A 26,208-nucleotide genomic window follows, 5' to 3' on the forward strand; every position below is an offset into this window, starting at 1 on the left:
AGGTGTCCATATGTGCGTGGATTTATCTCTGGACTTTCTATTTTGTTCCATTGATCTATATTTCTGTCTTTGTGCCAGTACCATACACTCTTGATAACTGTGGCTTTATAATAGAGCCTGAATCAGGTAGGTTGATTCCTCCAGTTCCATTCTTCTTTCTCAAGATCGCTTTGGCTATTCAAGGTTTTTTGTATTTCCATACAAATTGTGAAATTATTTGTTCTAGCTCTGTAAAGAATACCATTGGTAGCTTGATAGGGATTGCATTGAATCTATAAATTGCTTTGGGTAGTATACTCATTTTCACTATATTGATTCTTCCAATCCATGAACATGGTATATTTCTCCATCTATTAGTGTCCTCTTTGATTTCTTTCACCAGTGTTTTATAGTTTTCTATATATAGGTCTTTAGTTTCTTTAGGTAGATATATTCCTAAGTATTTTATTCTTTCCGTTGCAATGGTGAATGGAATTGTTTCCTTAATTTCTCTTTCTGTTTTCTCATTATTAGTGTATAGGAATGCAAGGGATTTCTGTGTGTTGATTTTATATCCTGCAACTTTACTATACTCATTGATTAGTTCTAGTAATTTTCTGGTGGAGTCTTTAGGGTTTTCTATGTAGAGGATCATGTCATCTGCAAATAGTGAGAGTTTTACTTCTTCTTTTCCAACAACTAATCTCAAAAATATACAAGCAACTCCTACAGCTCAATTCCAGAAAAATAAATGACCCAATCAAAAAATGGGCCAAAGAACTAAATAGACATTTCTCCAAAGAAGACATACAGATGGCTAACAAACACATGAAAAGATGCTCAACATCACTCATTATCAGAGAAATGCAAATCAAAACCACTATGAGGTACCATTTCATGCCAGTCAGAATGGCTGCGATCCAAAAGTCTACAAGCAATAAATGTTGGAGAGGGTGTGGAGAAAAGGGAACCCTCTTACACTGTTGGTGGGAATGCAAACTAGTACAGCCACTATGGAGAACAGTGTGGAGATTCCTTAAAAAACTGGAAATAAAACTGCCTTATGATCCAGCAATCCCACTGCTGGGCATACACACTGAGGAAACCAGAAGGGAAAGAGACACATGTACCCCAATGCTCATCGCAGCACTGTTTATAATAGCCAGGACATGGAAGCAACCTAGATGCCCATCAGCAGATGAATGGATAAGAAAGCTGTGGTACATATACACAATGGAGTATTACTCAGCCATTAAAAAGAATACATTTGAATAAGTTCTAATGAGATGGATGAAACTGGAACCTATTATACAGAGTGAAGTAAGCCAGAAAGAAAAACACCAATACAGTATACTAACACATATATATGGAATTTAGAAAAATGGTAACAATAACTGTGTGTACGAGACAGCAAAAGAGACACTGATGTATAGATCAGTCTTATGGACTCTGTGGGAGAGGAAGAGGGTGGGAAGATTTGGGAGAATGGCATTGAAAGATGTATAATATCATGTATGAAATGAGTCACCAGTCCAGGTTTGATGCACTATACTGGATGTTTGGGGCTGGTGCACTGGGACGACCCAGAGGGAGGGTATGGGGAGGGAGGAGGGAAGAGGGTTCAGGATGGGGAACACAAGTATACCTGTGGTGGATTCATTTCGATATTTGGCAAAACTAATACAATATTGTAAAGTTTAAAAATAAAATAAAATTTAAAAAAAAGAGAGAGAGAGAGAGATAACTACTCCGAAAAACCCTGGAAAAGAGCAGGCTCCCTTAAGACAGTAACTTGCCATATACGTGCCTATAACCCTTCTTGGATAAGGGCTGCAGCTCACTAATCTGACTGCTGCCCCTTCTCACCTCATTAAAGGTGATCTGTTCCTGTAAAAAAAAAAAAAAAAAAACTGGATATGGAACAACTACTGATTCCAAATTGGGAAAGGAGTACATCAAGGCTGTATACCATCACCTGCTTATTTAACTTATATGCAGAGTACATCATGCAAAAAACCAGGCTGGATGAATCAAAAGCTGGAATCAAGATTACCAAGAAAAATACCAAGAACCTCAGATATGCAGATGACACCACCCTTAAGCAGAAAGTGAAGAGGAACTTAAAAAGCCTCTCGATGAAAGTGAAAGAGGAGAGTGAAAATGTTGGCTTAAAGCTCAACATTCAGAAAACTAAGATCATGGCTTCTGGCCCCACCACTTCACGACAAATAGATGGAGAAATAGTGGAAACAGTGGCAGACTTTATTTTCTTGGGCTCCAAAATCACTGTAGATGGTGACTGCAGTCACGAAATTAAAAGACGCTTCCACCTTCAAAGAAAAGCTATGACAAACCTCAATGACATATTCAAAAGCAGAGACATTACTTTGCCAACAAAGGCATGTGTAGTCAAAGCTATGGCTTTTCCAGTAGTCATATATAGATGTGTGAGTTGGACCATAAAGAAGACTGAGCACGGGAGAATTGATGCTTTTGAACTGTGGTGTTGGAGAAGATTTTGAAAGTCCCTTGGGCTGCAAGGAGATCAAACCAGTCAATCCTAATGAAATCAATCCTGAATATTCATTTAATGAATATCAGTGAAAATCAGTGAATATTCATTGGAAGAACTGATGCTGAACTCCAATACCTTGGCCACTTGATGCAAGAAGCTGACTCCTTAGAAAAGACCCAGATGCTGGGAAAGATCGAATGCAGGAGGAGAAGGGGAAAAAAGAGGATGAGATGGTTGGATCGCACCACTGACTCAATGGACATGAGTTTGAACAAGCTCCAGATAATTGTGAAGGACAGAGAAGCCTGGCGTGCTGCAGTCCATGGGGTCACAAAGAGTCAGACACAACCGAGTGACTGAACAACAACAACTCTCTATGTAAGTTAAATAAGCAAGGTGACAATATATAGCCTGTGGGAAATGGCTACCTACTCCAATATTCGTGCCTGGAAAATTCCAGACAGAAGAGCCTGGCAGGCTACAGTTTGTATCATCACAAAGAGTCATACATGACTGAGCACATGCGCTTGCCATTGAATATTCCTATAACCTTGGAAAAGTCATATGCACTCTTTAAGTCTTAATCTCTTCCTTTGTAAACATAAAGGATTAGAACTAGATTATGTTAATATAAATAGCCATTTACAATATAACTTTAAGATAATTATTTGGGTTCCCTTGTTCAAGAAACTATCTATGTCTCAATGTGTAATATGTAGTTCAACTTCTTACTGTTTCAAGCTATGCTATAAGGAATAAGAAGTAACAAAACCATGCTCCTGAACAAAACCATAACCTATCAAAAAAAAAAGCTTAGCATTCAGAATATGCTTACAGGAAGTACAGTTCTTTCTCATTGCATATTCGCCAAATGGCACTGCCTTTTTTTAACACCAACATGGTATTAATCACACTGTGGAATACAGATTCTAGGGAAAGTCTGCTCATCCTCTCCCGCAGATTCACATAAAGGATGTTCCTCTCATCCGAGTAATTCCAAAGGTGACAAATATTACAGATGCTGAATTTATGGGAGCGCTTGCTCCCTGTTTATTAACTCATCCATCTTGTGAGAAATAAAAGGACCAAACAGTGAGACAAGTGGGCTTTTCTTATCCTGTCAGCTCAATGATGTTTTAAAGTAATCAATATCTATAATTACTAAATCCTGCCGAGAAAACTTAACCCTTCACTGTCTCAGTGTTGCCTACCCAGTTCCAAACATGACAGGACAAGTAAATTCACAGTTAATTAGAAAGAACACAGCTTCAGTTGTCAATTGATTTCTTCCACCGAATCCATAAATATACACTCACATCACATCCTGTCTTACTTAAAATATATTTGTGTGTCAGGTGCTTAAACTGAGACCTATGTGAAAAGCAGACCCTGTGTTCCTAAGTGTCCTGTCTTGATATACAGAATACTGGAGGTGATCTTATGATTTCAAGATCTGGCAGATTCAATGCTGAGATCTGACAGACTTAGTCTTAGGGTCACATTGGAGAGAAGAAATTGTAATTATCTCCAAAGAGTTAAAAAGCATAGGCTATCTGAGTTGAAGCAGACTTTTTAACTAAAGTCTAGTCCTCAAAATAAAGCAAACCACACCTTTGTTAAGTGGAAAGTACAAATAATAAACACGAGAGTGCAAATCAACGAAAGAGGAAACAAGGAGATAATATGGAAAGGCACAGAGACCACAATTGTTTCTTTGAAAGATCTTTTGAAAATACATAACTCCTAGTAAGACTGATCAGGGAAAAAAAAGGGTGAGAGAGAAAACATAATTTCCATATCAGAAATCAAAAAGAGAACAAAAGCCAAGATTCTACAGATATTAACAAGGTAAAGAAGAGCCATTCTTAGCGATTTTTCTCAGTAAATGAAACAGCAAAGGTGGACACGTTAACTGTAAAGCAGAGAAATAAAAAATCAGAGTAACCCAGTAACAGCACTGCCCCAGTGGCCCAGGGGTCAAGAGCCCACCCCCCAGGTAGGAGCCCAAGTTCCCCTCCTGGTCCAGGAACCAAGGCCCCACGCCACGGGCAACTAAGCCTGTGAGCTGCACCCGCTGGCCCGCATGCTCGGAGGCCGTGCACCACAACTGGAGGAGCCTGCCCACCACAGTAGAAACCCAGGGCAGCCTAGAGCCGAAGAAGAAAAAGAAAAAAAATAATGATAACTAAAAAATTGAGAGTATAAGTTTTAAAATGTTTCACTGAGAAGCCTCCAGGCCTACACCTCCAAGGCTTCACTGGTGCATTCTGACAAACACACAAGGAAGAAGTAACAGTAACAAGGCAGTAACCCTTTCAAATAGTCTAGGATGAAGAATCTCATTTTATGAACCCACAAATAAAAATCTGAAAAGTTAGTTTAGAAAAAGACAGTGATAGATGAGTACCGTCATAAGTATAGATACATGCATCCTTAAGAATATATCCTGTAAAGGAGTAGAACAAGATGCAAAGGGTAACGGGATCAAGCAGGCTTTATTCTCAGACTGCAACGTTAATTTAAGTTTAAAAGTCAGGTAATATAACAAGCAGTATTTAAAGAATGAAAGGGAAACCATATTATCATCTCCACAGGTTCAGTAAAAGCATCTGACAAAAGTAGAAATGCTTTTGTTAGAGAAAAGAAACAATCTTCTCAGTTGACAATGAATAAGCTAAACGCAGAGCTACTATATGCCCCAGGTGGATGACCCAGGTATATAGACTAGAAAAGTAAAAGATTTGTCAATACAAAAAAAAAAAATTTGCACACAAGTATTCCCAGCAGCATGATTCCTAAGAGCAAAACAGTGGAAACCTATGTCTATCAGCATATAAATGAAAAGACAATTTGTGGTATGTTGAATGGGATATTATTTGACTGTAAAAAAGAGATGAAGTACAATACAGGTCACATGGATAAGCCTTGTAAACACGCTAAGTGAAAAAATTAACACAAAAAAGCCACCAATATAATTCACTTTATATGAAATTTCCAGAATGTCAAAAATCCATAGAGGCATAAATCCAAAAGTGGCTGGCATAATCAGTGGGAAAGAATGGGGAAGGGGGTTATCTGAGATTCATTGGGTATAATTAAAGTGTTCTAATGTGATATAGTGGCATTACTTGCTGTGTAACTCTGAATATAATAATAAATACTGAATTGTACACTTTGAAGTGTGAATTCTATGTGAGTTATATTTTAATAAAGCTGTTTATTTTTAAAAACTGTATATCTATGTACTAACAGTGAACATGTGGAGGCCAAAATCAAACATAAAATAGTATTACAAATGCTCCAAAATACATGAAAGCTAGGTATTACTAAAAATATGTTAATTTTTAACATATTTTAACAAAGTTCTGGAAAAACAAATTTTAGAAATACCCATGTAAATGGAGAGACCATATTCATGGATTGGAAAGTTCAATGTTGAAGATAAGTCTATTTCTACCACATTGATCATTTATACAGACAAACAAGGTTTTTTATAAACTTTATACATTAAGATATAGACTCAAGAATAATTAAAATAATTGTGTTAAGCAGGTAAGTGTCCCTCCCATCCTTGCACAGAAACATTTATATCAAAATCTCCAGAAACTATGAATATGTTGGATAATGAGGGAATTAAAGCTGTAGATGGAAGTGAGGAGGCTAATTGGCTGACTTTGAGAGGAAATTATCACATGATCCAGTAATTGAATGATTGGATATATATCTCAGAAAAACAAAAAAGATAGTCCACAAAAATACCTGCACACTAATATCTATAGCAGCTCAATTTGTTATATTCCCAAACTGGAAATATCCAAAATGTCCTTAATTTGGTCCATAACAGTAAATAATTTGCCTGCAATGCAGGTTACATGGGTTCAATCCCTGGATCAGAAATATCCACTGAAAAGGAAATGACAACCCACTCCAGCATTCTTGCCTGGGAAATTCCACGGACAGAGGAGCCTGGTAGGCTGCAGTCCACGAGGTCAAAGAGTCAGACACGACTGAGTGACTGACACTTCCAGTTCATGTTCATTCTTGTATAAATGCTAAATATAGCTATGTATAAAGATAAGCGTAACTAGACCACAAAACACACTTGTCATGCTCATTTCTTTTATCCTCTGGACTTAGAACAGTACTTTGTACTAAACTTGAGTTTGGAAATGCTTGTTGTGGAATGAATAAAATTCTGTTATTTTTATGGTGATTAATCCCAATACCTGTGAAAGAGGGATTAGTCATTTTGAAATCAAATAAAACCATAGAGGGCAGAAGTGTGCTTTCACACTTAGTAATAGCCTCTATTTTTGTCATTTGTTAAAAGTTATAAAAAAATTTCATATGTAAAATTCAATATCAGTGTCATAATTATAAGAGATATGTACACTATATGTAATCATTCTTATTTTATAAGAATAAGATAAGGATAAGTCATATTATTTTATAAATGACTAATTGTAAGCTCAATACTTCAAACCTCCCCTGAGACATAGAAACCTATATAGAACAGAGACAAGATTGTAACCCCGGCCTTTCGACCCAAGTATTATGACTCTTTGCAGTACCTATTCCCTGTGCAAACTCTGCCAACATTTGTTCTTGACCCTATAAGACACAGTGATGCTGCTTTTAAAAAATATTCAGAAAGTCCTTTATTCTGCTGAAATGAAGTTCATAAACAAAATGAGGAATGTACTCACATAATTTAAAATGATTTAGATCATGCTCTTCATCATACAGAAGAAAATAAGGTCACAATGAAATGATGTGTATTTCAGTATGTACACACTTAAACAGGAGAGCACCAGCACATGTCCTGAAGAATCATATATTGGCCCCGACATGGAGAGTAACCACGAGTGCAGACAGAGGCAAATTTATCAAACTAAAGACTCCAGATCTTCTCAGCTATGAAGAAGTATGAGCAAAATTCCAAACATAACCAAGTAAAATTTTATAAAATGCATACTCTAGTTGTATTCAGGGAAATTCGGTTAACATTAATCTACTTGAATGTTAGTAGGAAGCATGATCACTCCTCACAGTGTAGTATCTAACATCCTTGGCCTTCGCTTACTACATGCTGGTAGAACACCCAAATATTATGACTCGTGAAACCGCCTGCTGAAATGCGCAGTGAATCCTAGGCGTGGATTTCTCCTTTCTCGTGTGCCCCTGAACGTGGCATGGGACAATACAGAGTGATGGGGAGCTTCAGATGCTTCATATCTCTGCTGATACAGTGGGAGACACTCTTTAGACTCGCTATACTCTCCCCTTACTTTGCTCTCAGAACCAGTTTTGACACAGCTTATGACGTTCTGCACTGCTGTATTCAGGCACCTTACTTCCTCAGGAGGGAAATGCAATTGATATCAGGTATCAATTTTGTGAATGCCTAAAACTATGAAACAGTTAAAGCATAATTTATAATTCAGATAGGCAGAAGTGCTCACCTAATTCAAAGGTATCTCCTCAAGGGTCAAAGATGGAAGTTTTTATTACTAAGCTTTGTAGAAGGTAATTCAAGTCCTATGGTCAGAATTATGGTGACGGGCCAAGATATCACTTGAAGAGACTGCCAACTGCAGCTTCTGTTATTGCACTTGTCAAAATATCCCAGTGGGATGGAAGATTTATTAGAATTTTCTTTCCAGATAAATCCCTGTTGTGAATCAAATTATTCATTTTTGTATTAAGCTGGATTTTAAGTGACAATCCTGGAGTTGCTTAAAAGTTGTTATGAAGACATGTCATATATTTTCATAACAAAATCAAAATGCCTCCAAAATCAAATGAATGGGAAATGTGTTTTGTAAGGTGACTTTTCATTGTTTACATGATTTGACTTTCATGTAATCTCATACTTTATACACTTCAAGAACTACAGATCTAACTTGTAGTTTGATAAGTATCTTTCATTTTGATCCACTGAACATTGTTAAGGATTTCGATAAAAGATTTGGCTCATTGGTGACTAATGGTCCTAAGAATTCTGAAATTTACTTTAGTATTTTTATATGTGTATCTAAAGTCTATCTAAAGTCTGCAAGTAGAGAAGCAGACTGAGAAAGCTTAAGCAATATTAGTAATCCCTATTTGTCACTGGGGCCTTGAGTGTTTTTCCAAATGTGATGAATGAGGTGGATGAAAATGAAGGGCCTCAGGTTCTCTCAGGGGGTATCAGCTCTGTAGATAAGTGATGGTCCAGATGCCCCCATGGGCCTTCTCTGGGAGTGAGGTTTGAAGCCACTGCAACCTTTCCCTAGAAACTAAGCAGTTATCATCAGGCCTTTGGTCTTCTAATGAAGCACAACATTTCTGCTCTTTTAGTTTCTTTTGTTTTTATTTAATTGAATGACAATGATTCATATGTGCACACCTACACATAAAAACATACAGTTGCTGCAGTTGGAGATTTGTGAAACGTAATAGTTCATACTTAGAACTAATACATTTTATTAAAGAAGGTTTTCAAACACATATTCACTCATAAAAAAAAGGCTTTATTGTAACATGGTCGTCTGCCCTTGTATGGCAGTACAGAACAGCAGAAACTAAAACAGCATTATAAATCAACTATACTTCAATAAAAATTAAAATGAAAAGAACCTATGAAAAATCCTATGGCTACTTACACAACCCCACTAATGAGAACAGACAAAAAATATGTTTGGAGAATCTATTGCCCTTACGCATATTCAAAACTGACCCTAATACAAACACATGTTTCCCACCTCCTAACTAAATTTCTCTGACACTCCATTTACTTCACTAATCTTAAAAACACACCTTACAAAGTTACAATTCATTAGATCTGTGACTGCTTAATATGGAGGACATCTGGGAATGGGTTCACTTAACATCTGGGACATATCACATCATTAATCAAAAAAAGCTGATGAATCCCTGAGTATTCAACATGGCTGGACTTCACAGACCCATGGATCGTTGCAAGGGCGACTACATGTGTGTGCATACATGTCAGAGTGCACGCACACATGTGCACACACACACAAACACACCAACCAAAGACTGAGAATTTTGCATAGATGAAAAAGTAGACAAGAAGAAATGAAACAAAGAAAAATACTTTGACATAGGATCACGTCATTATACTATTTATAGCACATGCTGCATATAAGGGGAAGCACGCACACAATCAAGTCCAAGTTCCCACATGTGTGATTTTGATGCCACATAACTTGGGTCCTGATTTTCTATCACACTTGTGGCCTGTCATACCTCCTTTGGTATACTGTGGTACAGTAACATTAGCCTTTTTTTTGCAGAATCTATGAAACCTGCATGTCTCTCTTGCATGTGAACCTTAACACTGACTGCTCACTTTGCATGAATTTTCTGATTCCAAGTTTTCACTTGGTCAATTCTCCTTATGCAGCTCGGACAAAATGTTTTCTCCCCAGAGATGTCACTTTGCCTAAAGTTTTCTGTCACCATAACTAAAGTAGCTGACCTCGTGAAGTCATCCCCACTCATCATGTCAACCCTGTGTGATTACCTTCATGGCACTTGATGCTATTTTAAATTATTCTGTTTGTTTAATAATGTATTTTCTTTCTCTTCTGTGTTAGGTTGTTAGCACTGTGTGAGCAAGTATCTTGACTCTTATACCCTGCTATATACCTCAAAGTAGGATATAGCAGGCACTCAATTAATATGTTTAAATATATTAACATATTAATAACAGCTAACAGATATTGTAACAGAAATGGTTGCATATATTTGTTGGATGTTACAGCCACATTTTGTTGAGGTTCCTTCATTCCCTGCATGCACCCAAAAACATGGTTAGTTCAGATTTAGTCACATTCAGTCAGACCTTAGGGGAATTACTCTTAAAGGCAGACTGACTGAGGAGTCTCCCAGTTCAGTAAGAAAGGGCTAAAAAGATTAATATCTCATCAAATTCTCCATTAAACTTGCCACAGACTTCGGTGCACCCTGACGTTAAATGATGAGGCTGTTCACCACTGACTTTACTTTGTCATGGCTTTGCTTAAAATGATAGCTTCATCGTAGGGCCAAAGGGGCAGATGATAGATGAACAGAACGATCAGGGATTTTGGCCTTATAGTCTTCTGTCCGGAAGAAGAGAAACTTGAGGGTTTTGGATTAGTCATAGTTATTTCGGAAAAGATTTGAATCACGAGTAGTTACAAAATATTTTGCTAGAGCAATGGAAACAAAAAGTCCCTGCATCATTACCTTGTAATATCATATTTGGCAAATCCATGGCCTCAAATGTCTAGAAAGTAGAAAAGAAACTAAATGTTTTATAGAGTGAAAATGAAACAAATCAGCACAGCAGCAGCCACACAGTCTTAATTTTAGCAAATCAACAAGACCACTTGGAACCACTCTGCTCTGAGTCTCTCACTCTGCACCAGGGCAATCTGTCTGGAGCTCCCTGGGACATCTGAGGTCTACTCTCTCCTTTCCTTTGTTACTTTTTGAAAGACATAGTTAAGCCTAAGGAAAACAAATTCCCATCAAGATATATTTCAAACCTGACCTAATTCTGACTAGGCCACCTGAGCATTTCAAGTACATATTTACCCTACAAGATTAGTCTCATTTTGAGCAGTTATTCAGACTTGTAGATGTCAGTACATTAAACCAAACAAACCCAGTAATATAATTGCACTTTAAGGTCTTAGACCCAGATTGGCTTCCCAGTGTAAATTTACATATTATATTCTTGATGATTTGCTCTTCCTCTTATCACACTTTAAAATAAGTAAATCTTTACGTTGGAAAAATTACAGTGTAGTCCACAAAATTGTTCTTTTTAAAAATAGTTTTGGGCTTGTCATTGAGCTAGATGCCTCAGAAGATCAACGTCTTTTGTCAATTACTCTGCATATAGCTTCAATAAGGAAGTTTCAAAATAAAATCTTCCCTAAGTAAATTGTATTATGGTGTAAAGAAGACGTATTTGTGTACTCTCTGTAGTTACACTTTCATTTTAAATCAGCAAATAGCTACACAGGTTATCCTAACAGATCCATACATCAGTTAATCTCCCAGAGCTTATCAGCCTGAAGAACACACAATATTATATTCACAGACATAAAATACTGAACAGAGAACTATGGACTGGTGGGGCAGCAGGAAGCAGATATTGCTGAGCTGCGTCTGGTCTCTCAATGCTCACTTTTATACTACTTTATCTGTAGCAGTAGCTAAGACAATCATTTTATGAAATGAATATTTTTAAGATATACTGAAAATCCCGGGGTAAACATTTTCTTGTATCCATTTCTAAGAGGTGGGAAGAGTATCAAAAATATTTAAAGTCCTCCTGTTATTGCTATTAAATATGAGGTATGATTTGAATAGTATTACGAGATGTCAAATTAATTGGAAAAGTGATACTTAATGATTTCTATTTATTCTTACATGACATTGCTTGTTTTCATTCTCCTCATATCTACCTTAAATCCATAGAACATTACCCCTCTTGATGATCATATCATTTATAAAGTCCTGTATCGTAATTTTCCACTATAAATAAGTATCTCTTTATTCTAAACTTCAGCTCCTGTGTCTTTATCCCTATCTTAGTATTTACTTAAGTCTTTGTAATAATTCAATCAGTTATTTAATAAGTTTTATTAGCTTCTTCTGTGACAACTGTTCTTCAGTCTCTGAGGAGACAGTGATTGAAAGAGAGACAATATGCCTGCTTATGTGAAACTTCCTTTATAGCTAGGAGAGGCAACGAAAAAGGAGAAAGGTAAAGGAGAACAAAGGAAAAAATGAAGAGAGGAAAAGAATGAAATAAGGGGGAAATTCTGAAAGAAATAAAGGGAGTAACACAAATGCAGGAAAGAATATTAAAGCTACCTAACAGTGTAAGTACTATATCAAGAAATAAATTAATGTAAGCAGGGCTCTGGTGGATCAGGCAGTAAAGAATCTGCCTACAATGCAGGAGACCTGGGTTTAATCTGGGTCAGGAAGATCCCCTGGAGAAGGGTATGGCTACCCACTCTAGTCTTCTTGCCTGGAGAATTCCATGGACTGAGGAGCTTTGCAGGTTACAGTCCATGGGGTCACAAAGAGTAGGAAATGACTGGGCCACTAACACTTTCCCTATGACTTTTCAATGAGGATAGTAGCTGGGTGACCGCTTGAGATTGAAGGATATGGTCAAAGCTTGTTAAGGAAAAAAGTAACCTGATACTTTTTTAAACAGGGAGATTTTACTGAAGATTATTTAATAAGAATATTTCAATAGGGAAGAGAAAGCAGGCTCAATTACAAATACAGAGAGACAGCTGGAGGTTTGAAGCCAATGAGTGGAGGGAAGGGGCCAATGAGTAGAAAGGACTGAAATAAGATGTCAAGTGTAAGAAGATTATTGCCAGACTGACTGGAGAGGATTCTTGTTGAAGGCAGGACAAGGCACTCAGATACCAGTGATCAGTTTTTCTGCCTAAATTGGCTTGGTAGGATTCTTGCTAAAACTGGGCTAGGTGGGACAAGCAAGAACTGGGACTAAGATGACCACTCGTTGAGACGAGACCTCAGAGGAGCTTGTCTAACGTGTGATCAAGGGTAAGCATTTTTGTCAGCCTCTTTCTGGGTAAATTTAAGTAATTAAGTTGGAGCTAAAGACCTAAACATTAACTAAGGCCAGTTAAGCAAATAATGTTAAGAACGTTACAGACAGAGAGAACAGCTAGAATAGATGTTCCCAGAAAGAAGCACTCTGTGTGTGTGTGTGTGTGTTAGTCACTCAGTCGTGTCCTATGCTTTGCCACCCCGTGGACTGTAGCCGACCAGGATCCTCTGTCCATGGGATTCTCCAGGCAAGAATACTGGGTTGGGTGGCCGTTCCCTTCTCCAGGGGATCTTCCCAACCCAGGAATCAAGCCTGGATCTCCTGCATTGCAGGAGGATTCTTTCCTGTCTGAGTCACCAGGGAAAGAAGCAGTGTAACTGCAGCTGAATGATCGAGGTGGGCAGTATCTATGGGCGGGTGCCTGCCACGTCTCTTTAGTCATGTCTGACTCTATGTGCTCCACGAACTGTAAACCGCCAGGCTCCTCTGTCCATGGGATTGTCCAGGCGAGAATACTAGAGTGGGTCACCATGCCCTCCTCCAAGGCATCTTCCTGACCCAGGGATCCAACCTACATCTCTTGCATCTCCTGCATTGACAGGTGGATTCTTTACCACGACGCCACCATGGGAGGCCAGGCAATGTCTATAAACCAGAGGAAACATTTTGGGCAGATTTATTGCATGTGTTGAGAGAATAATCATTCTCCAAAAATAGGATTTGCATCAAATGTAGAGAATTAGGGAAAATCAAAGATCAGGTATACCTTATAGACTGCTGCCTTGAAGAAACTTGGTAAATGTGGTAAAATTGGCTGAAGTTGAGAGACTGTGGAGAAAATAGATGTGTAAAGAAATCTTAGATTTTATTCAGTCTGAGGCACTGTATGCAATCTTAATGAGAAGATCAGTTGAGCAGTTAGAGATATTCATCTGGATTTCCTGGAGGTGTCCAGGACTTCAGATGCATGTAGAAGTCATGAGAAATAGATTTTCTTTAATACCTCAAATCAAATGATGTCACATAGAGAAAAAATACTAGAAGAGGGCATAGGACAAAGATTACAGGGCACCAGGACAGTGAGTGGGCTTCCCTCATAGCTCAGGTGGTAAAGAATCTGCCAGCAGTGCAGGAGAACCAGTTTCGATTCCTGCATTGGGAAGATCCCCTGGAGAAGGGAAATGGAAGTCCACCCCAGTATTCTTTCTTGCCTGGAGAATTCCATGGACAGTGGAGCCTGGTGGGCTGCAGTCCATGGGGTCACAAGAGTCAGACACGACTTAGAGACTAAACCACCACCAGGACAATGAGCAGACTTCCCTCATAGCTCAATCGATAAAGAATCTGCCTGCAATGCAGGGGACCCAGGTTCAATTCCTGGGTCAGGAAGATCCCCTGGAGAAGGGAAATGGCAGTCCACTCCAGTATTCTTGCCTGCAGAATCCCAGGGACAGAGGAGCCTGGCCGGCTACTGTCCATGGGGTCGCAAGAGTCAGACACAACTTGATGACTAAACCACCACCCCAGGACAACGTGTGGTCAGATCCAAGAGAGGAGGAGGCAACAAAGTATGAATATGTGTGTACTGTGAGTTAGAAATCCAGAAGGGTGTGGCATCCCTGCAAGCAAAAGAATGGTTTTTAAGGAGTAAAAGTTCAAAATAATTAATTTTTAAGATAAGAAATGCTATTTTTAAAATGAGAAATACCATGTTTGTTTCCCACTAGGAATAATACAATGGAGAATGAGATACTGATGACTGGAAGACTTCTTGAGATAAAATTGATAAAGATCCAGAATGGATTGAAGCCTTAGATAGGGTTGTGAAGACACTTAAAATAACCCCATCTAAAGAAGTAAGAAATTAGGGAACTGGATTAGCAAAAATTTTGGTGGGAAGTTGAGGAAGTTTGGTGGGAAGTTTTGTCTAACAGCCCTAATTTAGACAAAGTTCATCAACTACTGTGAAGTTCAGGAGAAAATATATAGTATATGTTTAAGAATACAGAAAAAGAGATATTGTCATTTAAAAGCATAGAAAAGTGATGTATCTGGTAAGCAATGTAAACTTGGGTTACTTTTGAGTGAACATGACTCACAGTGAGAACTTGTCACAAATTCCCATTAACATATATTTCTGTGTGTGTAGGGGGGATGGGGGTGCAGGAGAGACAAAGTTATTCTGATATTCAGTGTGTAGGGGGGATGGGGGTGCAGGAGAGACAAAGTTATTCTGATATTCACCGGTGACTCGAATCAACTTAATTAAAAAAATAGTTTTATTGTTTAAAGAAGTATATTAGTGCTTGAGGAGTGGGATAATTTGTGTGTACTGTCTTATAGTATATAATGCAGAAAATACTTAACTTCTGATGCAAGTAAAAACTAAGACAAAGATTTTTCTCTGTCATGGTGAGCAAAACTGAACAAAGTATTTATAGAGCAAAGGTTATAAACAAGAATAATGCAGGTATAATTTTTAGATTGGATTTAAATAATTCTATAATTAGTTCATGTTTGTTGATTTTTAATAACAAATATAGAAAATATTGATATTAAGTAAATGGATAAAAGTGCTTCCCAAGTGGTACTAGTAGTAAAGAATCCTCCGGACAAAGCAGGTAGACATAAGAGACATGAGTTCAATCCCTGGGTCAGGAAGAACCCTGAGGAGGGCATGGCAACCCGCTCCAGTATTCATGCCTGGAGAATCCCATGGACAGAGGAGCCTGGTGGGCTACGATTCATATGGTCAAACAGTCAGACATGACTGAACGACTCAGCATGCCCGCACACAAATGGATAAAAGCCTGAAAGAATTTAATTTCAACATAGACATATTTTACTCTTTTTATGTAATAAATATTTTCTTCTTTATACTTTCACTAGGCTTGACTACTTGCATTATAACTAAAAATCCAATTGTTTAATAATAAAGCTCTGTAATCAACTTACAGATGGCATCATATTTGGCAACAGAGACGTGTAACAACATCAAATGAGTACATTAGTTGGCATTTTCATCTATTGTGATAATTGAATCATTTATTGACTATTCATGCATCAATCATTGTGAGGGTCAAACAACACTAACAGTAGAGTCAATGCACACATACACGCACACACACACCATATAATTGAAGCAAAATGTTATTTTTAAAGGTTAAAGCAATTTCTTTTGGCTATACAGAAACAAGAGATATAATCTCTTTTTCTGCAAGCATGTAATATGAGGAGGAAGCAAAAATATCGAGCTGGGAAAGTAAACAAAGAGCCACTAATTGAGATCGTTTGTTAACTGGAATTGCAAACTACCAACACAGCCAAGTTCAGACAGTCCCACGAGGTCAGATTGTCTTCATTCTCTTTGATCCTGTTCACTTAGTTACTCTTTTTCTCTTCTAGATTCACTCTTTGTCCTTTTCCGCCAAGAACTGTGGTCCAGATTTTAAAATCTTGCTCCACTATGTCAATAGGATCTTCCTGCTCTCTGGCTTCTGAGCAGGTATGGCTAATGAGACACCAATATATCCTGGGACAGAAAATAGCACTTGATGAGACTGAGGAATTCAATAGGAGTCAGATCATAAAAGAATCTCGAATCCTATGCGAGGAAATGTGCATTTATAATATGTGAAAATGGGAAACCTCAGAATGCTGTGAATGGAGGAGTGACATGATCAGATTTGCACTTTAGACTCCCCTGACTGCTGCATTGAAAGTGGATTAGAGAAAGCGACTAATGGACACTGGGAAGAATCAAGTGAGGTGAAGATCGGAAAATTTGGAGTAGGGGAGAAATTCTAACATAAAAACAGAGCTAAAGAGTATCAAAAAATAATTCCTTACATCAACACAATTATTGCTTAGCCCTTTTAATTTTAAAGAGCATCTTCTCTGTGTTTTTGGTGCTTATTTTAATTGTCCTCCTATTCCTTCTTATTTTTCCCATTCTTTTCAGTGAAAAGATTCTTAATATTTTGCCATTGTCCTCTGTGTAGAATTGATGAAAACATTGTTCTTTTGCTCAGAAAATGATAATAAATGCATATACAGAAAAATATCTGTGCTCAGATTTAGGAGACTCTTAACCAGAATCCATACATGGATGCATAAACAGAAAACTGGGTAAGTAGAACCAGGTTTAAATTATCAAACCTTAATAATTATTAAACCTTAAAATTAAAACATAAATTTGATATGTTTTAATGTTCATATCACAAAAACACACTGGTTTAACCATGGATGCAAGTGTATAACTATGCCAAGACGTAAAACATGGGCAACAATTTGAGAAATATTAATGAATCTTTGATGATGTATCTTTTGTCTGGTCAGCCTGAAGCATCCAATTATCTGAGGTTTCTATGTTTTTGTCTGCTTCTCTGTTTCTGAGGTAGCAGTTTGGGCAGAGAGAAAGGGAATACTTTACAGTTATTTTAATAGGAATGAAGAAATAATATTCAAATTCTAATCCAAATTGGATTTTAATACCCTTAGTATGGCTAAAATTTTTAATAATAGAAATGCTTACATCTAAAATCCTATTTTACAGCACCAACACACGCTTAAAAGCCATGTTTATATAGAGAGAAATGATTCTGAATTTCTTTTCATATAAATCATCAACACTGAATGATTCAGGTCAACTCTCAGCCACAATGTAAATGATAGACTTTGTGCCCATAGTATGATCCATGTGGGCGTCTGTCCTAGGGAAGAGGTTACAGGACAGATTAATCTCAATTAAAAGTGGATGGAAGAACAAAAGAATTTCCCCATGGACAAGGATGGTTACACAAAATGGAAAGAAAAAATGGGGAAGAAAGACACTTGTGAAAGGGATCTCAACTCTTCAGTCTTGGGTGAAATGTGGTGTGTTAGGTTCGGGTCAGTTCAGTTGCTCAGTCGGGTCTGACTCGTTGTGACCCCATGAACCACAGCACGCCAGGCCTCCCTGTCCCTCACCAACAGCTGGAGTCTACACAATCCCATGTCCATAGAGTCGGTGATGCCGTCCAACCATCTCATCCTCTGTCGTCCCCTTCTCCTCCTGCCCCCAATCCCTCCCAGCATCAGGGTCTTTTCAGTGAGTCAGCTCTTCACATCAGGTGGCCAAAGTATTGGTGTTTCAGCTTCAGCATCAGTCCTGTGTTAGGTTACTTTGGGAGAAAAGGGGTATGGGGTTTTCACTGGAATTCAAATGTTATGTTTAAGGGTGCTGAAAGAGAATATGTTAAGGGCTCCTCAGATCAGTCTGAGTGGGACATCACAGTAAAATAATTGATATATAAACCTAGGAGTTTTTCTTTTCCCCTCTTTCTCTTGAGTCGTAGGGAGACCAGAACATTCCTGGTTGTCCCTGTGGGAGGCGTGATATTTAGCTAAGGGCCTTAAACCAGATACCTTGCCCACAGGAAATTTCTACTGGAAGGTACAAAGTGGTGGTGGGATGGAGCAGGGTGGCCCAGCAGACCACCTGGACTGAGCACCGGGTGAGTTTAAATCTGAACGAAAGACACCCACAGCGCCAGGATCGGAGCAAAAGCGAAGGTGCACCAAAGCCAGCTCAGGAGGCTACAGGACCGTGTGAAGCAGAGACACCAAAGCCAGCTCAGGAGGCTACAGGACCATGTGAAGCAGAGAGACAGAGAGAGAGAGAAGCAGAGGGAGCAGCCCATCGATTTCTTCTGCTTCAGTCATTGGAAGCTGGTTTTGACCTAGTTCTTAGGAAAGAAACTAGTCCAAGTAGATACTAGGACTGAGCACACTTGAAAAACATCAAGCCCGAATCGGAGGAATTTTCTCTGCCTCGACCAATAGGACACAATGGATCATTTAAACTTGGAAAAGAGGAGGAAAAGGGAGGAATTATTAAAGAGTGGGCCTTCACCTAAATGAGAAAGAGTTATTTAAAAAGAATTCTCAAATTGCAAGATCAAACTAAAATGACTGCTGTTAATCAAAATTTATATTGTCATCTAATGAGATGAATTAGAATAGTTTCTGAAAATGCAAAAGTAATATTTTTGCTGCACATTTGGCAGTAGTATGGAAAAAAATTGTGAACTAATTTAAATGGTTTATAACACACTAGAAGAATTTCCTTTTTTTTTTTTTTTCTGTTATGTAAACAGCACTGTCCTGGAATAATTCAAAGGAGAAAATGTATTGTTAAATTAGAAGGATTTTAACCAAAGATGAAAATATATCTGGCTTAGTCTGATCCATGCATATACTAACTGTCTATCCAGCAAATGTGGAAATGTGGCACCCATTTTATCATAATGACTTTATGATTGAAAAACTATAAAAATATAATCAAATCGTAATTAGAGGTAGAACAATGCATACTTTAATTAGCTCCATCTTCATAAAAGAATTGGGAAGATACCTTGGGTGGAGTTCATGCAATTTGATGCAATATGACTTAATTAAGGATAAAAGCTGATAGGAAAAAATGAACAATAGCTTAGTAATTGGAGATACATATGAATATCTGGAAAAGTGCTACTGTGGGCCTGCTCAGATGCTCAGTTGTGTCTGACTCTTTGCGACCCTATGGACTTTAGCCCCCCAGGTTCCTCTATTCATGGGATTCTCCAGGCAAGAATACCTTAGTAAGTCACATACCTATTGGTTGTTATTGCTTTTCTTTTTCTTTTTCCACTGGCCTCAGTCCAAGTCAGCCAAGATAATAGTTCACTGAAGCTGCACATCCACTATGTCTCACTTGATTCACTGTTGTATCCCATTGCCTTGAAACACTCGGCTCAGTTCAGTTCAGTCACTCAGTCGTGTCCAACTCTTTGCAACCCCATGAATCGCAGCACGCCAGGCCTCCCTGTCCATCACCAACTCCTGGAGTTCACTCAGTCTCACATCCATCGAGTCAGTGATGCCATCCAGCTATCTCAGCCTCTGTCGTCCTCTTCTCCTCCTGCCCCCAATACCTCCCAGCATCAGAGTCGGAATTTAGAAATGGTGGAAATCATTTTATTTCCTTTATAAAAATATTTAATCTGTTACATGTTCTCACTTTCCTCTTAATATCTCTGAGAAGTGTTGGGCCTGCTGGCAATAGTTTGATTGAAATACTTTCTTATCTGCACATAAAGATTAACTTGTTATCTGACACTAAAATGTAGACTTCTTATGAATACATTAAATAGATATTTCACGCTATAACACTTGTTATGAGATGTGATTGTGCTAAAACATGTCCTAAACATAAGGCTTATCAAATAAAAACAGAATTTGGTAGAGAAAATGAGAATATGAAGAGACAAAGAAAAAAAGGATTAAAAAGAAGTATATTGGCCTGTTCAATTTCTATAATGTCCAGTATGCTACATCCTCCATTGTTTCACCTACTTTTGCTTACAGAAACAGAGAAGCCAGAAACTTAATTCAACCTCACCCACCATAGCACCTGATTATATGATGTCTGCTCTCTCTGGGAGAACTTGTATTAATTCAAAAGTTTTGAAGATATTCTTATATAGAAAAAACCTTATTTTATATATATATATATATATATATATATATATATATATATATATATCTTGTGTTGTTTCACAAACTATATTTGCACAGTTGTACTCGTCTCACATTCAAGCAAAGTAATGCTCAAAATTCTCCAAGCCAGGCTTCAGCAATACATGAACCATGACCTTCCAGATGTTCAAGCTGGATTTACAAAAGGCAGAGGAACCAGAGATCAAATTGCCAACATCCACTGGATCATAGAAAAAGCAAGAGAGTTCCAGAAAAACACCTACTTTTCCTTTATTGATTATGCCAAGGCCTTTGACTGTGTGGATCACAACAAACTGTGGAAAATAAGAGACAAGAATACCAGACCACCTGACCTGAGTCCTGAGAAATCTGTAGGCAGGTCAGGAAGCAACAGTTAGAACAAGACATGAAACAACAGACTAGTTCCAAATAGGGAAAGGAGTATGTCAAGCCTGTATACTGTCACCTTGCTTATGTAACTTATATGCAGAGTACATCATAAGAAACGCTGGGCTGGAGGAAGCACAAGATAGAATCAAGATTGCCGGGAGAAATATCAATATCCTCAGATATTCAGATGACACCACCCTTATGGCAGAAAACGAGGAAGAACTAAAGAGCCTGTTGATGAAAGTGAAAGAGGAAAGTGAAAAAGTCGGCTTAAAGCTCAACATTTAGAAAATTAAGATCATGACATCCGGTCCCATCACTTCATAGCAGATAGATGGGGAAACAGTGGAAACAGTGACAGTTCTTTCTTGGGCTCCAAAATCTCTGCAGATGGTGACTGCAGCGATGAAATTAAGACACTTGATCGTTGGAAGAAAAGCTATGACCAGCCTAGACAGCATATTGAAAAGCAGAGACATTAAAAAAAAAAAAAGCAGAGAAATTACTTTGCTAACAAAGGTCTGTCTAGTCAAAGCTTTGGTTTTTCTAATAGTCATCTATGGATGTGAGAGTTGGACTATAAAGAAAGCTGAGCACTGAAGAATTGATGCTTTTGAACTGTGGTGTTGGAGAAGACTCTTGAGAGTCCTTTAGACAGGAAGGAGTCCAACCAGTCCATACTAAAGGAAATCAGTCCTGAATATTCATTGGTAGGACTGATGCTGAAGCTGAAACTCCAATCCTTTGGCCACCTGATGTGGAGAACTGACTCCTTGGAAAAGCCTGGTCTGCTGCAGTCCATGGGGTCACAACAGTCAGACACAACTGAGTGACTGAACTGAACTGAAAGTATAGCTTAACGTAGGAACATAATCATAAGTTACTGAAGTGTTTCTGCAAGTTAAATCTTCCTATGACACGCGAAGGATGAGACAAAGTACACTTAAAAATAAATGAAATAAAAATGCTTTCGCTCAAATATTTCCCACCCAGGGACCTGAAAGAAAAAATGTGAAAGCATTTATTTCTCTGTCTCATTCTCTGTCTCTCAGTCTCTCTGTGTGTTGTCTCTCTGTTTCTCACAGTCACAGCTTCATCATGCTGCCTTAGCCACTGAGACAGGAACGTGGATGCTCAGGGACATCTCAAGTTGGTTTTTATTTTATTTTATTTTATTTTATTTTTTTTAGTGTGACACTTTTATTTTTTTTTTTGACTTCACTTTCACTTTTCTTTTTTTTTTTTTTCCCCATCCTGAACCCTCCTCCCTCCTCCCTCCCCAAGTTGGTTTTGTAGCCCAGCGTTCCAAGGTTCACAGCTCTGACACCAGGTGGTGGGTATGAGAGCGCAAAAACAAGGAATATTATGAACTAAATAGAGCTGTATGTGTGCATGAAACACTGTCATCCAGCCAACTGTCTACTTAACCCAAAAAAGTAAGAAGTTCCCTGGATTTCATATACGAAACGAGTCGCCAGTCCAGGTTCAATGCACGATACTGGATGCTTGGGGCTGGTGCACTGGGAGGACCCAGAGGGATGGTACGGGGAGGGAGGATGGTGGAGGGTTCAGGATGGGGAACACATGTATACCTGTGGTGGATTCATGTTGATATATGGCAAAACCAATACAATATTGTAAAGTTAAAAAATAAAATAAATAAATGAAAAAAAAATACAATTGCCTGAATTTATTTTTAAAAATACAAGGGGTTTTTTTTTGTTTGGTTTGTTTGTTTTTGTTTCATGACACTGCCTTAGTTTGTAGTCGCACATTTTTGACCTTGGATCTTAAAAAAATACTTTCTAACTGCTCTCTCTTCTTTCTGTCTTGTCCCCATCAGGATATGGGCAATTTAGTATCATCATCCTCAAATGTATAAAACTTGTCAATGATTGCTCAACTTCCTACACATACATGGACGTTTTATATGGCCTAAGTCTCCGCCAGTTTTCTCTTTGTTCAATCATGTATTTGCCTTAGTAGGAAAAAAAAAAAAGCACTTGCTTCTCTTTTTCCATGGGATCACAATCATATATCTATTATACTATGGATTTGACAGGCTATGGTTGATTGATTTGTTATCATTTTTTTTCTCCACTAAACTATAAAAAGGCAGTTTTAAGAGCAGGAATGATATCTTTTCTACTTTTATTAGCAATATTTAGCAGAGTGACTAAGTATGCACTCAATAAATAATTGTTGAAATGAGTAAGTGAATGAATTCAGTTTTTGTTGCTCTGATGAGAACCATGCATCTGGTGTTCTAAGTCACTGGCTTATGTGACTTTTAGGAATCCAATCCATTTGTAACTTGCAGACAGCCTTTTTTTTTGTTCTTTTCTTTGACTTTTTCAATTAAATATTAATAATTCAATTTAGAACACAGTATTTGAAAACGCTGTACATACATATTATGGTTGCGGACACCATCCTTGCCCTTCGTGTTCACAATCTTGCTTCTGTGCCAAGGAAATGAGACTTATAAATACAAGGATGCTTTGAATCAAAGCAGCTTAATTCCTATTGCGGCTCTTTTTTTCTACATTCTTCACAATGCAGCCAGCTGACTTCTGTGTTTCCTGTTTTGGTGTTGTGTGAAATTCTGTTTTCAGTGTTTTGGCAGTGTGTGTGTGTGTGTGCGTGCGCACACACATGCGCTAAATCACTTCAGTTGTGTCTGACTCTTTGCAACGCTATGGACTGTAGCCTACCAGGCCCCTCCGTCAATGGGATTCTCCAGGCAAGAATACTGAAGTGGATTGCCGTGCCCTCCTCCAGGGGATCTTCCTGACCCAGGGATTGAACACACATCTCTTATCTCTCCTGCACTGGCAGGCAGATTCTTTACCACTGAGTCACCTGGGAAATCCAGTTCTGGCATTAGTCTGTAGTAATTTTCAAGTCTGTGATCCATAAAATATGGAATAACTCCCACTCCAGTAGTCTTGCCTGGAAAATCCCATGGATGGAGGAGCCTGGTAGGCTGCAGTCCATGGGGTCAGGAGTCAGACATGACTGAGCGACTTCACTTTCACTTTTCACTTTCATGCCTTGGAGAAGGTAATGGCACCCCACTCCAGTGTTCTTGCCTGGAGAATCCCAGGGACAGGGGAGCCTGGTGGGCTGCCGTCTATGGGGTCGCACAGAGTCGGACACGACTGAAGCGACTTAGCAGCAGCAGCATATATATCCTAAATGTCAAGGTGGTTCCATTTTGTTATGTTTTATGACCTCAACACTATTTTGAATTAAGAATGGAGACCTTATCGATAGCATATATGCATGCATTTTTTTTTTTTTTTTACTAAGAAACAGAAGAAATAATGCATCCAGCCTTTCAGTGACATCTATGATGTGCTTGTAGTGGAAAGAAATCTGCATGCAATGTGCAACATGACTGGAACATCTGCAATTTTTTCAATAACATTTATAAAATTAAATCTTCACTGTATTTTTAGAGTATCTACTTCAGAGCCACATTAACACTGTTGCTAAACTTGCCTCTCCAAATCACTTTTCACCATGCAATTAGGTATCGAAGTGGCCATGTCTATCTTTACAGGTCCAGATCTGTTCATCTCATTCTATATTTCAAAGGGCAGTCAAATATTTAGCTCTCTAAATAAGAATAATTCCTTGAGCCTGTGATGCAAGACCATCTATAATTCCCTTCATGCTGTTACTATTTTCTCTTTCACTACAACAGCACCCAGTTCCAGCTTACTTGGTCTACTGTCCCTAAGACATATTTCACATCTCCTCCCATTCATCATTTTATCTTCATATTTTAAAACTTTCCCATACTTCTCTGCCCAATTTCTACTATGTTTTGAACATCCACTGTCATTTCCCACCCCCTCCATGAATACTTCATTAACCATCCTTAACTTTAAGTTATTGCTTTGCCCTGTGTTTGACTTTGTAATTAGTGTTTATTTGCTTCAGTTGAAAGATGTTCAAAAAAATTTGCCGGGTTCTGAGTTCCTTTGCATATTGCCTTACACATGCTAAAACTGCCCTCCCACAGGCAGAACCACCCACTGAGATAGCAATCCAACAACATCACATCCTGGAGGCAAATGCTAAGAGATTAGGGCTGCCTTCAAAGGCTTGAATATCCCCTCCAGAATAAAGTAGCTATACACTCAGGACAAGCTGCAGCACCAGGAGTTTTAGCTTGCCCCACACACCCTCTGGTAAAAAACTTTGCTAGAAATTGTGATGAAATTGAACAAAAACTAGGAACAATTTGTACATATTTATGTAAAAATGAAAGAAAATATTTTAGAGCATAATCAGCTATTCTGTATATAATTATTCATTTACTCGGAGGAAACCCACATTGTGATATATTTATTTTTCTAAGTTTGTTTTAGCTCTTCTGCTACATTTGTACTATTCGGCATGTGTTTCAGTAAAATTCTAACAAAATGGAACAGCTACTGCAATGTGTTCGGTAGTTTCATTATTTCTAATCTGTAAAAATATTGATAGTTTACTCAGAAATTATGGTTCAGTTTCTGTTCACATTTTATGTCTTTGATAAATAAGCTCTGAATTAGGCATTTGGGATATAAAAATAACAAAATATCCAATCTGTGACGATATTATGTTTTTAATTTTAGTGAAAGGAAAAATTATCTGCATGTGTAATAGTTGAAAAGTCAACCACCCGCACTTTGAAGACATCCAAATACAAGTTCTAATAATTTAGAAAGTCTAGGTAAGGCCAAGACCTAAGGGAACATGTGAATAAGTAAAGAAGGATGACTATTCAAAAAATAAATAGACGGAAATGCTCTTCCAGCTGGCTGTGAATGTTAGGGGACCACTCCAGTTCCCCCCTCTATCAGGGATCGCTCCTGGATGTACGTAGGCTGCATGTGGGGGCCTTGCAGCTTCCTCTCCTGCTCTGAGGCAGCCCGCAGGCAACTAGCTGACGCTAGGGAATAAAATCTTTTCTCTTGTTTCAACACGATGCTAACTCTGTGGTGCAGTTTATACCTCAGCCCTTCCCTGTGCGATCCAATTCAGCTTGTCTCCGGCTAAAAGAGCCATCTTATTTCACTTGTTCCCTTCTCAGCCCTGCTTCCTTTCCTTCCCTTCCCTCACCCCGCAATACAGCACGCGGTCAAGAATCCCCATCTCAGCCTTTGCTTGTCGGGAAACTTCAGTTCAGTTCAGTCGCTCAGTCGTGTCCGACTCT

At 38.3% G+C, this 26,208-nt stretch overlaps 1 long non-coding RNA gene across 1 annotated transcript in view; it reads right to left on the reverse strand.

Annotated features, from left to right (window-relative positions):
- Positions 1-16,121: 16,121 nt before the first annotated feature.
- Positions 16,122-26,208, reverse strand: part of LOC147370077 (uncharacterized) — a 121,967-nt gene continuing 111,880 nt past the window's right edge. The window contains exon 2 of the long non-coding RNA XR_015168649.1: positions 16,122-16,623. This is a non-coding gene — a long non-coding RNA (uncharacterized LOC147370077). The remainder of the gene's footprint in view (positions 16,624-26,208) is intronic.

Source organism: Bos grunniens, chromosome 7, assembly GCF_055505025.1.
Source record: "Bos grunniens cultivar Pamir isolate PY7600 chromosome 7, Bosgru_T2T1.0, whole genome shotgun sequence".
Taxonomy (NCBI): Eukaryota; Metazoa; Chordata; class Mammalia; order Artiodactyla; family Bovidae; genus Bos; species Bos grunniens.